This window comes from Bombyx mandarina, chromosome 24 (genome assembly GCF_030267445.1).
Source record: "Bombyx mandarina strain Sakado chromosome 24, ASM3026744v2".
Lineage (NCBI taxonomy): Eukaryota > Metazoa > Arthropoda > Insecta > Lepidoptera > Bombycidae > Bombyx > Bombyx mandarina.
The window spans coordinates 5,909,001-5,923,689 of record NC_143230.1 but is presented as its reverse complement, the minus strand read 5'-3'; positions in this window follow the sequence as shown (position 1 = coordinate 5,923,689).

Here is a 14,689-nt window from a genome sequence, read left to right as displayed (position 1 = left end):
CTCTGAAACGGTTGGACCGATTTTGATGAGACTTTCAGTAATAGGTAGCTGATGATATAAGGAGTAACTTAGGCTTACTTTTTTTAGACTAGCTTTGCCCTGCGGCGTCACCCGCAATTATTGTCGTACCGCGCGCAACATGGCGGGCTTCGCCTATCAATAATAAAATTTAATGTTTCCGAAGCGAAGCGAGGGCGGGTCGCTAGTACTAAATAAAATGGGAAATCAAGCAACGAATTATTAGAAATTCTGAAGGCGATTAAGCTACAAGCTTTTCAAACATTTAAAATACAGGACAGGAAAAATTATTTATTTATTTATTTTTATACATACTTATTATACACAAAAAAGAAAATAACGTCTAAATACTATGTTTTCTTCTCCATCGCTCCCACATTGCTGAGGATCGTGACTCCGTTTTAGCTTGTCGACTGTCAGCCTCCATCGGTCCCGGTCAGTTACCTGGTGTAGTGCAGCGCTAAGTGGTCCGCTGGTTTGCTCGGAGATCTGGTCGGACCAACGTTTGGGGCTCCGGCCTCTAGGACGTTTTCCTTCTACTTTCCCAGTGACCATCAGACGTTCCAAGTTGTCTACACCTCTGCGGGCAACGTGGCCAAAGTAGCGCATTATGCGTTGCAGACAGGTGGCAGACAGGCGTTGAGCGTTCTCCATTTTAAGCTGATGTAGGACCGAGATGTTCGTGCGGTGGGCTGTCCATGGAATCCTTAATAGGCGGCGCAAGCACCACATTTCAAAAGCATCAAGTCTGTTTCGGTCAGCTGCTTTTATGGTCCATGTTTCTGCTTCATAGAGAGCGATTGGAAAGACCAGTGAGTGCACAAGATGTATTTTGGTCCTATTCGAAATATTACGATCTTTCCAAACTTTGCTCAACTGCGTCATAGCTGTTTTAGCCATTCCAATACGTCGGCGTATTTCAGGCTCACAACTCCCCTTATCCGTGATCACAGAACCAAGGTAGACAAACTGGTCTACGGCCTCGTATTCTGCCAAAAGGTCCGTACGCTGAATGAGAAGCGGTCTACGACTAGCAGCTTGGTCTTGCTTTTGTTAATTGCTAGTCCCATGTTTAGGCTTATAGCCTCTAATCTGTCCAGAAGCTCCTTCATCTCCGCCTCAGATGAAGCAAGAAGTGTGGTGTCGTCGGCATATCTCAGGTTCGTTATCTGAACTCCCCCTATTCTAACGCCTCACCCAACCCCCGACTCGTACAGGTTGCGAATTAACAACAAGATGACTCGGAACTCCTGCTTCACTTAGGATCTCCCACAGTTTCTCCCATTTCACGCAATCAAAGGCCTTCTGATAATCTACGAAGCGCATAAAGACAGGTGTGTTGTGCTCATAGCATTTCTCTACAATGAGTCGCAAGTTTAGAATTTGCTCTCTTGTGCCCCTCCCCCTAACAAAACCCGCCTGCTTCTGAGGTATCTGCCAGTCAAGGAACGATTTTAGTCTGCTGTTTATGAGGTGGAGTAGGATCTTGCTAGCGTGCGACACAAGGGCTATCGTTCGGTAATTGCTACAATTGCGCACTGAGCCCTTTTTGTGGAGAGGCAGTATAGACTAGTGCACCCAGTCTTTAGGCCAGTGTCCTGTTTGCCAGATTGCGTTACAGATATTATGCAAGTTTGACACTCCAATACTATGTACAAATGTTAATAATTAAGAGTTCGGAAAAAAAAAACAATTCTGAGAAAAAAAACACAAAAAAATGTTTCACATAAAAAAAACGATACAAAAAAAAATACATTCCATGTAGGTATTCTTAAACAAACACATTCCGGTATTCAATAACGAAAGCTTATTATTCTCCTCATTTCAATTTCGACTTAAGTACCGAGACATTCCAAGGGTCATAGTTTAAATATTTAATTAGAAGGGAAACCTTACCGAAGGGGTTCGCAAACAAAATCACCTGTAACCCTTAAAAGCTTTCCTCTGTTTCGTTTTCCGCAACTAGGCACAGTTGAATTAAGTGAATCTATAATACAAGCTGATTGTCTTATTTATAGACCGATATTTTATGTACACTCTCTACCGAACCGACTACGGGTTTATCGTCGTGTTTGTGATGTTGCATCACCATAACTTAGCAGAAATGGCGGGCTGGTACAAAATATTTTTTTTTTAAGTCGCCGTGGCCTAACGGATCAGAAGTCCGGTGCATTCATGTTGAGTGATGCACCGGTGTTCAAATCTCAGGCGGTCTCAGTACCAATTTTTCTAATGAAATACTTACTCAACAAATGTTCACGATTGACTTCCACGGTGAAGGCATAACATCGTGTAGTAAAAATGAAACCTGCAAAATTGTAATTTGCGTAATTACTGGTGGTAGGACCTCTTGTGAGTCCGCGCGGGTGAATACCACCACCCTGCCTATTTCTGCAGTGAAGCAGTAATGCGTTTCGATTTGAAGGGTGGGGCAGCCGTTGTAACTATACTTGAGACCTTAGAACTTATATCTCAAGGAGGGTGGTGCTTTTACGTTGTGGATGTCTATGGGCTCCAGTAACCACTTAACACCAGGTGGGCTGTGAGCTCGTCCAACTATCTAAGCAATAAAAAATGGTTTGAATACCAATATGGCCTCCTTTCAGCCTGGTTCATACGTAATGCCTTTAGACCGCTTGCTCGTTTGACCCTTTCAATGAACATCTTAATATAATATATGTATTTAAAATGCTAAATAGACACAGAAAACCCGCCCAAACTCTGTTGTTAAAAAGAATAGCTTTTGTAAAAAGAAATAGGTGCACGTTATTAAAATAAGAATTAATTTGCCCTGGACCATAGATAATACACTTGTCTGGACAGATAAGGAATTGACAGATCGTTTTTTTTTCGATTTTTTTTTAAATGCTCTCTACTCTGTGTTTTTAACGTGTACTGCCGTGATTGTCTAACCTTGTCAGTAAAGAACTCTAGCCACTGCTAAGAGTTTCGATTCTCGGTATAAGTATCTTAGACAAAGTTATTTGGTATTCAGCTTCCTTCACCTTGAAACAGGCGGTCGAAATTATAATTCGATTGTATAACTACTGTCCTAATCAAATTGGAACGCGTAAAGGCTTTCCGGTAGAAATAGCTACGATAGCCATGTGCAATTGAGACTTCGACTTTTTAACCAACTTCAAATATAAGAGAAAGTTCTCAATTCAATGGCACTTTTTTTACGCGCGTTATCTCAGAACTTATTTATTTATGATGAACTGATATTGACGATCCTTGTATTATTTGAAAGCTGATACTTCCCTGTATTCCAATTTCATCATTATCTGACGAGGAGCTTTTGAGTTATCCTTAATTATCATTTTCGTGCGTTTTACTTTTCTTCAGATATTTGTATTGTTGTATAAATTGTAATAGTAACTCGTCTCTATACTTTGGCAATTCAAATCAGAATTGTAAGATACGCAATGTGATATCTATATATTAATACGTGAAGCAAAAACTTTGTATCCCTTTTTACGAAAATTGCGCAGACGGAGGGGTATGAAATTTTCCACACTTATAGAGAATATAGAGAAGAAGTGCACATCGCTAATTTTTTTTTTAAATAATGCATAAAAGATACGTTAAATCAATAAAGAAAACATTACACACACTACCATGTATTTTACGCACACACGCATGCATACTATGTATTTATTGTCAAACTTTTGTTCTTGAAGTCTGTGGTTAAATTGAGAATAGATTAGATATTGTTTGTCTTTATTAATATTTTTCTATAGTGTAGTCTTGGCGAAATTTGTGATTTAAGAAATAGAATAGAATAGAAATAGAATAGTCTTTGAAAATAGAATCATAATAGTGTACAAGCTTACAATTTCAATTAATTATATATTAATTTCGACTACTGCGGGACCACTAGTCTATATAATTTTGTATTATTGTGTCGGAATCTTCCATTGTAATTCTTAAACTACAAGGATGAGAATGCACGTCGTGTATCTCTTAAATGTGCCCGACACTCGTAACACAAGGGAAAATGCTAGCTTATGATAGTAAGCAATGACTTTAAGTTATAATGAAAGTGCCATCGCGACAGTTTTTCTCCTCTCTATTTACAAATTTTCGATTTTTTAAAACATACAAGCTTTTGTTATTCAATGGTCGATATATATATATTTTTTTATAAATAGTACACAAAATAAAATGATAATAACAAAAATGCAGTCGAAATGTACTAAACATGCATTATTAAGGATTATTATTTATAAACTATTATTCGGATCATGATCATTTTTATTTTTAACTAGCTGACCCGGCAGACTTCGTAGTGCCTCAATCGATAAATAAAAGACCTAAACTTTTATATAGAATTTACTTAAAACAAACAAAAGGAATCCGTCCGATGGGGGACACGTCAAAGGGAAAACAAAATTGTTATTTTTATTTAATTCCGAGAATTTTCATATTTTTATACCTTTTAAACCTTCTCTGGACTTCCACAAATAATTCAAGACCAAAATTAGCCAAATCGGTCAAGCCGTTTTCATGTTATGTCGTGACAACGGAAAACGGGTTTCATTTTTATATATATAGATTTAATAGGGCCACATGAGAAGGATCAGTGCTTAAAAGTCATCAAAATCGGTTCACCTAAACAAAAAACATATGTAGTCGAATTGACGAACCACGAATCTCCTATGTTGAAATCGCATGGTAGGCAGCGGCTTGGCTCTGCCCCTGGCATTGCTGACGTCCATGAGCGACGGTGACCACTTACCATCATGTGGGCCGTATGCTCGTCTGTCTACAAAGGCAATAAAAAAAAATCGGTTAAAAAACTTAATTAAGGCCGTGGTGGGATTTCGATCGTCGAACTAACGCCGATATTAATAAATCTACAATATTTTTTTCGCCCGTTTCGTCTCTGTGCTTCTCGTGAAGATTTAATGTAGGGTCGTTTTTGCTGTCTCTCAAAATGTCGTAACGACTCACCCCAATGGCGGAAAACGCTTTTAAAACGTGAATTTTGAAAACGCTAACTGGCGTAATTCACATTGTTTATGGCCTTCATTATAATACGGGTTTTCTAATTACTTTTTTCTCTTTAAATATTTTGGCGGGTAGCAACGCAAAATATTCTATGGGCTCCAGTAACCACTTGACACCAGGTGAGCTGTGAGCTCGTCCACCCATGTAAGACACAAAAAAAAAACAGATGCCTGAATCTCGCTTACGACATTTTCAAGATAAGCTTGCATATATACAAGTTCCGAACAACAACATTCGATCTACCCGATGATATGCAGGCGAAGTAAAATGTCCCTTAGAAATAAGGCGACACTCTACAAAACTTGCATACGCCCCATCATGACCTATGCAAGTGTAGTGTTCGCTCACGCGGCCCGCACTCACTTAAAATCCTTCCAAATCATTCAATCCCGCTTTTGCAGGATAGCCGTCGGAGCCCCGTGGTTCGTCAGGAACGTCGACCTCCATGACGACCTGGACTTAGAGTCCATCAGTAAGTATCTACAGTCGGCGTCGATGCGCCACTTCGATAAAGCGGCACGACACGAGAACCCTCTCATCGTGGCCGCCGGTAACTACATTCCCGATCCTGCGGACAGAATGGAAAGCAGTCGACGTCGCCCAAAACACGTCATCTCGGATCCTCCAGATCCACTAACGGTGCTTCTAGGTACTTCAAGCACCGGTCACCGTTCTCGTCGAACCCGTCCGCGTCGCTTGCGACGAAGGGCTCGACGAGTAAATTAACTCTCAGACACAGCCCACTGAGTTTCTCGCCGGATCTTCTCAGTGGGTCGCGTTTCCGATCCGGTGGTAGATTCTGCGAAGCACGACTCTTACTAGGGTTCGTGTTAGCATCGTCGTCAGGTTTGAGCCCCGTGAGCTCATCTACTAGTTACGGTTACGCTGGAATAGCCTCTCTAGCTTTTGGACAGTAACATTCAAAATGACATTTTGACGCCAACTGCTGCACCCGGAATTCGGTGAAATCAACAGTCGAAAAACCGAGATCCAGATCTAAAAAACCTGATTTTCTCTACATCTAACATGAAGTTTGTGTGCGAGAGAGAAGGTCCATTCATTAGGTACAGTTTTAAATGTGTTAGAAAGAATAAAACATAATAGTAGAATATCTGTTAAGAGTCCAAACTCCGGACTATTCACACCCGGAATTCGGCGACTCAACAGTTTACGCATATCTTGTTGAACCCGGAATTCGGCGATTGCACTGTCCAAAGGCAGGCTACCAGCTTAGGTAGGAAGAAAAAAAAAACAACATTCGGACCGTCGGTCTACCGAGCAAATATCATCCGCTCGGTGGAAGATCTTTCCTTCGTCGTTAAGCATTCTACAATGTTAAAGTGGGAGTGGGCAGGGCACATTCCTCGTAGAACAGATGGCCCCTTGGGCTGGTAAGTTCCCGAGTTACGACGAAAGTCACAAAATAGACCAAGGACCTATTGAAGTTCACCAGAAACCGCTGGGCGCAGACAGCCCAGGAACGATGATTGTGGCGAGGCCTATGTGCAACAGTGTACATATGTGGACTGAAAGATACCGATTTTTCAATCGAGATAAGTAGATAGAATTGATTTATGTCATTTTGCAACAATGATATCGTGAACACTTAACGTGTGTCAATTCATTGTTAATTTTAACTAAAACATAGGATATAAAAACTTATAGGGGTTAAATTAAAAAAAAAATTCATGAAATCCGGGAAAGTACGTATATAGTTTTAAGACATAAGTTTGAGAACTTGAAAATTAATATTAGCTAGTGGTCCCGCAGTAGTCGAAATTCGACTATAATTAATTCGCTGGACGTAACTCCTCGGGATCCTCCAAAAAATCCACTGAAAAAGTCTCAGTAAATAGGGTAATAGGAGTAATGGTAGGACTTCTTGCGAGTTCGCACGGGTAGGAATCACCACCCTGCCTATTTCTGCCGTGAAGCAGTAATGCGTTTTGCTTTGAAGGGTGGGGCAGCCGTTGTAACTATACTGAGACCTTAGAACTTATGTCTCAAGGTGGGGGCGGAATTTACGCTGTAGATGTCTATGAGCTCCAGTAACCACTTAGCACCAGGTGGGCTGTGAGCTAATTCACTCATCTAAGCAATAAAAAAAAACTATATAAGATCTACCCAGATTCAGATTGCATTTATTTATGTCATTTTTTAATAATGATATCGTGAACACTCAACGTGCGTCAAAATCATTGGTAATTTTGACTAAAACTTAGGATATAAAAAGTAGTTTTAATTGAATTATTACTTTCATTAAATTCGAGAAAGTACGTATATAGTTTTAAGACATAAGTTCGAGAATTTAAAATAACTGGAGGTCCCGCAGTAGTCGAAATTCGACTATAATTAATTGGAATTGTAAGTTTGTACACTTCTATAGTCACAAATTTCGCCAAGACTACACTATAAAAAATATTAACAAATACAAAGAATATTTAATCTCAATTTGACAACAGACGTCAAGAACAAAAGTTTGACAATAAATAGTATGCATGCGTGTGTGCGTCAAATAAATGGTATGTATGTAGTGTGTGTAATGTTTTCTTTATTGATTTAATGTATATTTTATGCATTATTTAAAAAATATATTAGCATTGTGCAGTTCTTCTCTATATTCTCTATAAGTGTGGAAAATTTCATACTCTTCCGTCGGCGCAATTTTCGTAAAAAGGGATACAAAGTTTTTGTTTCACGTATTAATATATAGATTTACATACAATAAAGATTTGATTTGCGCGCCACCTAGTTTCGAACGACAAAAGCGTGAAATATGAACGGATGCAAATACGTAACTAAGGTTGTAAACTTCCAATCATAAAAATTAGTTCAACAGCGAAATAAAAGGTGGCAGTTTGGTAAAAAATATAATCCTCTTTTCAACTGTTTCTACGTATTATTTAACAAGAAATAGGAGTGGGTAATATCGGTTTTGCCGCGTATCGAATCGTATCTATATATCGAGGATCAATATCGGATATTGAATCTATATATTTTCTGAATCTATATATTGATGGATGCTAGTAGATTTTCTCGATTCATGATATTTGAGATTTGAAACGATACGCTGATATAATATCGTAGTAGATATAGATTTAAGTCAACGTTATACGGTTGGTTTTCTGATATCAATTTATAATATGATCTTAAAATAATAAAAAGAACATGAAAATAAAAATATCAAAAAAACTTTCCTTCGTGCTTTTACCAGGCTTAGGACTGGCTACATTATTTTCAGTTTTTAGTATTTTGTGTCTTAATTTAAAATTACAAAATATACCAAAAGAGTGTAGATTTCAAAAGTTTAATACAAACACAAGAAATAAACTCAATTATTTGGATTCAACTAAAAATAGAAAAATGTGTACTTTAAAAATCAAACACAAAAAACTTTTAAGTATTTATAAACACTTGTCCAAAAATTTTAGTTCAAGGTCAAAGCGCGTGAAATTAAATTCAACGATGCAAATAGGCTATACTGCATTCAAGTTACGGTCGAAAGTTGAAACTTCTTTCCTTAATTGTATCCTGCTGATACGCTAATGCCGAGTTTACATTACGAAATTAGTGTCATGCATGTTGAACTCAGTTTCACGAAAGTAGTTTCGATATATGCGAAAGTAATTTCGTCAAAAAATTAGTGTCGCGAAATCCACAGTATCGCAGTAACCATGGCGCCATCACCATCAAAGCTAAATTCTATGCTATATGCTATATTCAATGTAGCTAAAGAAATGCTTATATACCTATAAACTTAAAAAAAAGACTATCAAGAAAAAAAAGGTTGGTAGATTCGAGGATGGTCAACAAGAAGGCATTTAGATGCAATTAAGTTAGTCTCTGAATTAGCAGATAAAGATCCTGAGAGTTATAAAAACTATTATCGAATATTACGGTTTTACATAACAATAAAACCGATATTATGTGCCGAGAAGGAAAACATACAGCATTGTATTATGAAGAAGCAGTGTGTACTTAGCTTAGATTCCTTGTCTATGTCCAACCATAGACCGTCAATTTAGTTCCATCTTTAGCCGCTAGGTGCTGCCAGCAAGTATAAAGGGAGCGCAGCCATCTTTGATCTTCATAGTCTTCACCAGGAAGAACTTCCTGCAATGCTGTATGTTTTCCTTCTCGGCACATAATATCGGTTTTATTGTTATGTAAAACCGTAATATTGATGTGCCTTTGGAAAACATACAGCATTGTATTATGAAGACGTGTTTGTTATCTGCTGGTGAAATTATTAAGCACAACGCTATGATGAAATAGGTAAAGCCATAATAAAATTATGAAGCGCAATGATAATGTTCATAATTTATATAATTATTAAATCGAAAAAACAGTTGTTAACTTCCACGTTAATTCAATAATTAAAAAATATTTATAAGTTTGTAATAAACATTTTATCTTGTATATACAAGAAAATGTATAAATTGTATAAATGATGTATATACATCATGTAGAAGTAAATGTGTTGAAAAAAAGAATCGTGAGGATCTTTACGAAGCTCTATTATTCGGCAATAATTATTGTAAACGTTTGGATGATTTGCAATTGCCTCTAGAAAGTATTTCGTCCATTGGTTCATTATCAATCCATCTCAAAGGCTACTGCTGATCTACCACTTCTTAGAGATGCGTTGATGCCATTACCTCGTAAGGTTGAACGAAGACCAGTTTCCAATTACAGTACGGGATGCCGCTTTTGTGACAACACACATAGTTAGAAAAAAGTCCTTACGAATCTTACCGGGCATGTCTTTAGTTTCATGTTTAGAAAGCACTTATGCAGATTATTGACGAAAATGGATTTCAATTTTAGACCCAAAGACTGGTATCAGAAAGATGTTTTTCTCTGTTATCAAAGAAACTGTCTTTAGAAATGTTGAGCAAAGTAAGGTCATTAACTCTGCGTCCCGTAGCCAGCAACATGGTTGTTGGTGTCCTTCAAGCTACATTGAGGCGTGATGTGGTGGCTGGGTTTGAAGAAAACCAGTTTAGAACTATTCTCGGATCTCATGTGAATGGGACTACACTTAGTAAAATTGTAATAAGTAGTTGAATTTTGTTTAGCTATTCCGATGGCTTTTTTAAATTAGCAATTTTTATTAGAGAGCTTGAGAATGTTTGCTGTCCTACAAGTATTTCGCCCACACAAAGTCGACAGCGCTGCTTTATGATGCAGAAGGATTGTTTTATAGGCAAAATTTTCTTTTTGGAAAAGAAGAAAGAATTTGGCAACATCTGCAGACTTAGGATCAATTTTAAAACTGTAGCACCATATGCACCATCTTCTAGTTGCTGGTAAGTATGCTGACAAAGTGGATTGACACCAGTTAATTTTCAACAAATCTTCTCCTGTTTAGACCAGTCATTATTTGTACAACCTCCCCCCCCCCCTTTCTAAGCTTTCAGGGTTAATGTTTAACCTGTGGAGGAGGCAGGTTTTGGATTTCGTGCGAGTTATCTAGCGTTCGGGATCTGAGGGCTTGGAAACCCAAATGCTTTCGCTCAGTCTGGGAACACTACCCGGTAGGTTCCCTAGACACTGTTGAAGTGAGTCAGTACTTTGGGGAGAAGGTTGAGAGGAGGAATTCTCCATGCTAGTTGCATCCTCTACGGTCTGCTGAAGGTATCCAATCTTGGTCGGCGAATGGGTTTATATCCGGATGACTCCACTTTCGAAAAACTTTTGTGGTCACTTGTGGTAAAAAGTGCCATTTCGCAGGTTGATTTCCTCGTGATAGCCTGTCGGCTATGATGTTGTATCTCCCCGAGAGATAAGCTGACAGTTATCTTGAACTTATCGCTTAGGTTTAAAAATCGAAAGGTCAACGTTAGTGAAATACTTTCAGATTCATTTTGATTGTCACTACTATTGCAAATAGCTCTTTTGTGGGTGAGCCGTTTCTGTTGTTGAGCTGACCATAGACAGGACGTTAATATTTTGTCTAATTGTAACCCCTACCCATGTCCGAAGCTTCCGTTGCCAGGAAATGGTTGGTTTTGGGTCTCGGCAATGTTTGACATGTGGCTCCGCGTCAGCACTGCATTTGTAACCCCTACACATGTCCGAAGCTTCCGTTGCCAGGAAATGGTTGGTTTTGTGTATCGGCAATGTCTAACATGTGGCTTCGCGTCAGCACTGCATTTAATTGTTAACACATGCAGGATGGCCTGTTTTTTACCCCTTTTCTTGAAACTTCGCAAGAAAATTTGCAAGTTAGCATAGATTGATGTAATTCCGTCAGAGTTTGAGCTAGGATGTTGTTGAGTGGCCACTTCGTTTCTCGCAATTTTCCATCGAATCCCTAGACATGTCATCTCTTGAACCAGTGTACTAATTGATTTTTTGTAAGGCTGACTTGGCAGCCCAAATAATCCAAGAGCTTTACAGCTTATGTGGCCTGAAGACTCAACTTGGACTTCTTTTGATGGACCTGGTGGGATTTGCGTAGGTGGGATAACACTCAACATCCCTTTGCACGCAATGTTTCCGCGACCGAGCATGCTATGCAAGCAAAAAAGGTGTATTTGTCTTCATGGACCAAGAAAAAGTCGTGTAGGTAGGTTAACATTTGACTTCCCTATGTACGTAAGGTCTTCGCGACCGAGCATGCTATGGGAGCAAAAACGTTTATTTGTCTTGGTGAAACAAGATCATATCGTGTAAGTAAGCTAGCACTTCGATTTTGCACGCAATGCCTCCGCGACCGAGCATGCTGTGGAAGCAAAAAGGTGTATTTGTCTTCAAGGACCAAGAGAAAGTCGCGTAGGTACGTTAACATTTGACTTCCCTATGTACGCAAGGTCTCCGCGACCGAGCATGCTATGGGAACAAAAACGTTTATTTGTCTTGGTGAAACAAGATTAAGTCGTGTAGGTAAGCTAGCACTCGACTTTGCACGCAATATCTCCGCGACCGAGCGACCGAGCGACCGAGCACCCTATATAATGGAAATTGACATGCCAGCCCAGATAATCCAAAACCTTCACAGCTTCTGCAGCCTGAAGTTTCAACTTGGATTTATTTTGGTCGACCAAAAGGAAGTCGTCTAGGTAGACTAGCACTCGAGTTCCTTTTGCACGCAAGGTCTCTGCGACCCAGCATGTTATGGAAGCAAAAAAGGTTAATCCAAAAGCTTCACGGCTTCTGCAGCCTGAAGTTTCAACTTGGATTTGTCTTGGTCGACCAAAAAGGAAGTCGTCTAGTAGACACTAGCACTCGAGTTCCCTTTGCACGCAAGGTCTCTGCGACCCGCATGTTATAGAAGCAAAAAGGTGTGGCTCTGAAGCCAGACCGAAGGGTAGGCATGTCATTTCATACTAACTCATAAGAAGGTACCGATTCCTTCCTGGAGGTACTGATACTGGTACCTTGGTACTGATCCTCAAGAAGTATCGACGAAATTTTGCGACTGATACTAGAAAAATATTCCTGAGAAATGTTCAATTCTATCATCCAGTCCCCTGGGTGGAGAAAGTTTGGTACCTAGGTGTCCGAAAACAGTTAGGTGTTTTATCTTTACGACCTTGTTCAACTCTCGAAGATCCAAAATTGGACGCATTGATCCGTCGCTTTTCTTCCGCAGAAAAAAGGTAGTTTTTTTTTTTTTTTTTTTTTGTTTTTTTTTTTTTTTTACGGTATTTGGTAACCATACATGGTTTACAAATTATTACAATTTTGGTGGCACTCAGTGCCTCCCGTCGGTGTCTTCAATTGCCCCCTCTGGATTGTGCCAGATGTTACAGACTATGATTGTTTATAATGTTTGGCTTACCTTTTGTACGAGATCGTGACAAATAGGATTGTAGCCCTCCGAGGGACTGAATAGATTTCAATTTACTATTATCAAACAAAAATTCCTCAATGAGTGGTGCGTTGGCAACAGGATACTTTGTTAGAGACCACGGAAATTAAACTTTGACGTGTTATTTCTATACATACGGCCCTTTTTTCCGTATACAATTTAAAACGCTTTTTACGGGTAACTTGTACGACGGAGACGATTTGTCAAAGTTTTCAGTAATTATGTTACAAAGATTATTAGTTTAAATCTGTTGTGTTTTTGTCAAAATTTCCGTATTGACGAGATCAATTTGTTTACAACATTTTTCGTTACATTCAATTGTTACACACAGTTGATGCATTATTAGATTTACAACGTCACTGACCTGGTGGGATAACGAGCCGATTCGAAGATCGACCGTTACCTTTGAATCCCGTCGTTTCTTACGCAGAGACTCCTTTTGTTCTTTTTCGCTTGACGAGCTGTTCGAACGCGAGGCGTCTCCATCGCGTCTCGCCTGGACATCTTCCCTCTCGGAAATTATGGAGCTTGACTCAACATCACCTCCAACAGATGACGCGTGATTCATGGCGTCCGATGATAGGATTGGTAAATAATACTCGTAATGATTGCAAAATAACACTCATAGAAACACAAAATAAATATTTTTTGCAATTAATAAGAAGTCGAATAAATATTTGTGGACTTGCGACTTCACAGTACGAAAGTACACAACGCTATGAAGATCAAAGATGGCTGCGCTCCCTTTATACTTGCTGGCAGCACCTAGCGGCTAAAGATGGAACTAAATTGACGGTCTATGGTTGGACATAGACAAGGAATCTAAGCTAAGTACACACTGCTTCTTCATAATACAATGCTGTATGTTTTCCAAAGGCACATCAATGAGTGAATATAATTTTGCTTTTTTACTGTAGGTGTTTCGGGTCCCAGAGACACCGTTGTCGCTGATATTCATTAATAAGATCTATATTTTTATCTGTACTCCATCGTTGGTTTGCCATTTTCAACGCTTGAAGCGCGTCCGAACTAACAATACACACGTCCGCACAGCGCAGGCCCTTTCGCGACATTAGTTTCACGTCGCGTTTACACTATGAAATTAGTTGCATGACATTAATTTCACCAAAAAATCGCGCAGGGCACGAAACTAATTTCCATGCATGAAATTAATGCATGCATTACGAAAGTATTAAATTACACGTGAAACTGTTGGTAAAACTAATGTCACGAAATTAGTTTCATGCCACTAATTTCGTAATGTAAATTAGGCTTTAGAATAATCTACAGATTTATGGACTTCAATATAAGGTTTACAATTGTATGGATAATGCCTGTTTCTGTTTCATTCATCACATGATATCCCTATCGTGCGCTCACTCACTCTGGCCGATTCGATACGAACCAAACGAATATTGCTGATATTCACGAATCGGTACGATATGCCGATGCGCATCACATCGAGCAATATCGTGTATCGGCTGATATCGAAATATAGATTTCGATTCACAAATCGGTACGATATGCCGATGCGCATCACATCGAGCAATATCGTGTATCGGCTGATATCGATATATAGATTTCGTGCGGGGCTATATCGGATTCAACGATATTGCTGCGATATATAGATATTGAATCTATATACGATTTATATCACCCACTCCTAACAAGAAATAGGTACATATTATTATCATAAATACACCGAAGAAGGAAAATGCAATATCAGCGCAAGTTAAACTTGAAAATTTGACAGTGGCGCCATCTACGTTGTTTTAGGCATCCACTATGGATTTTAAGATAAAGTATGACATATAGGGAGTCGATTTCATAAATACATAAGACTTC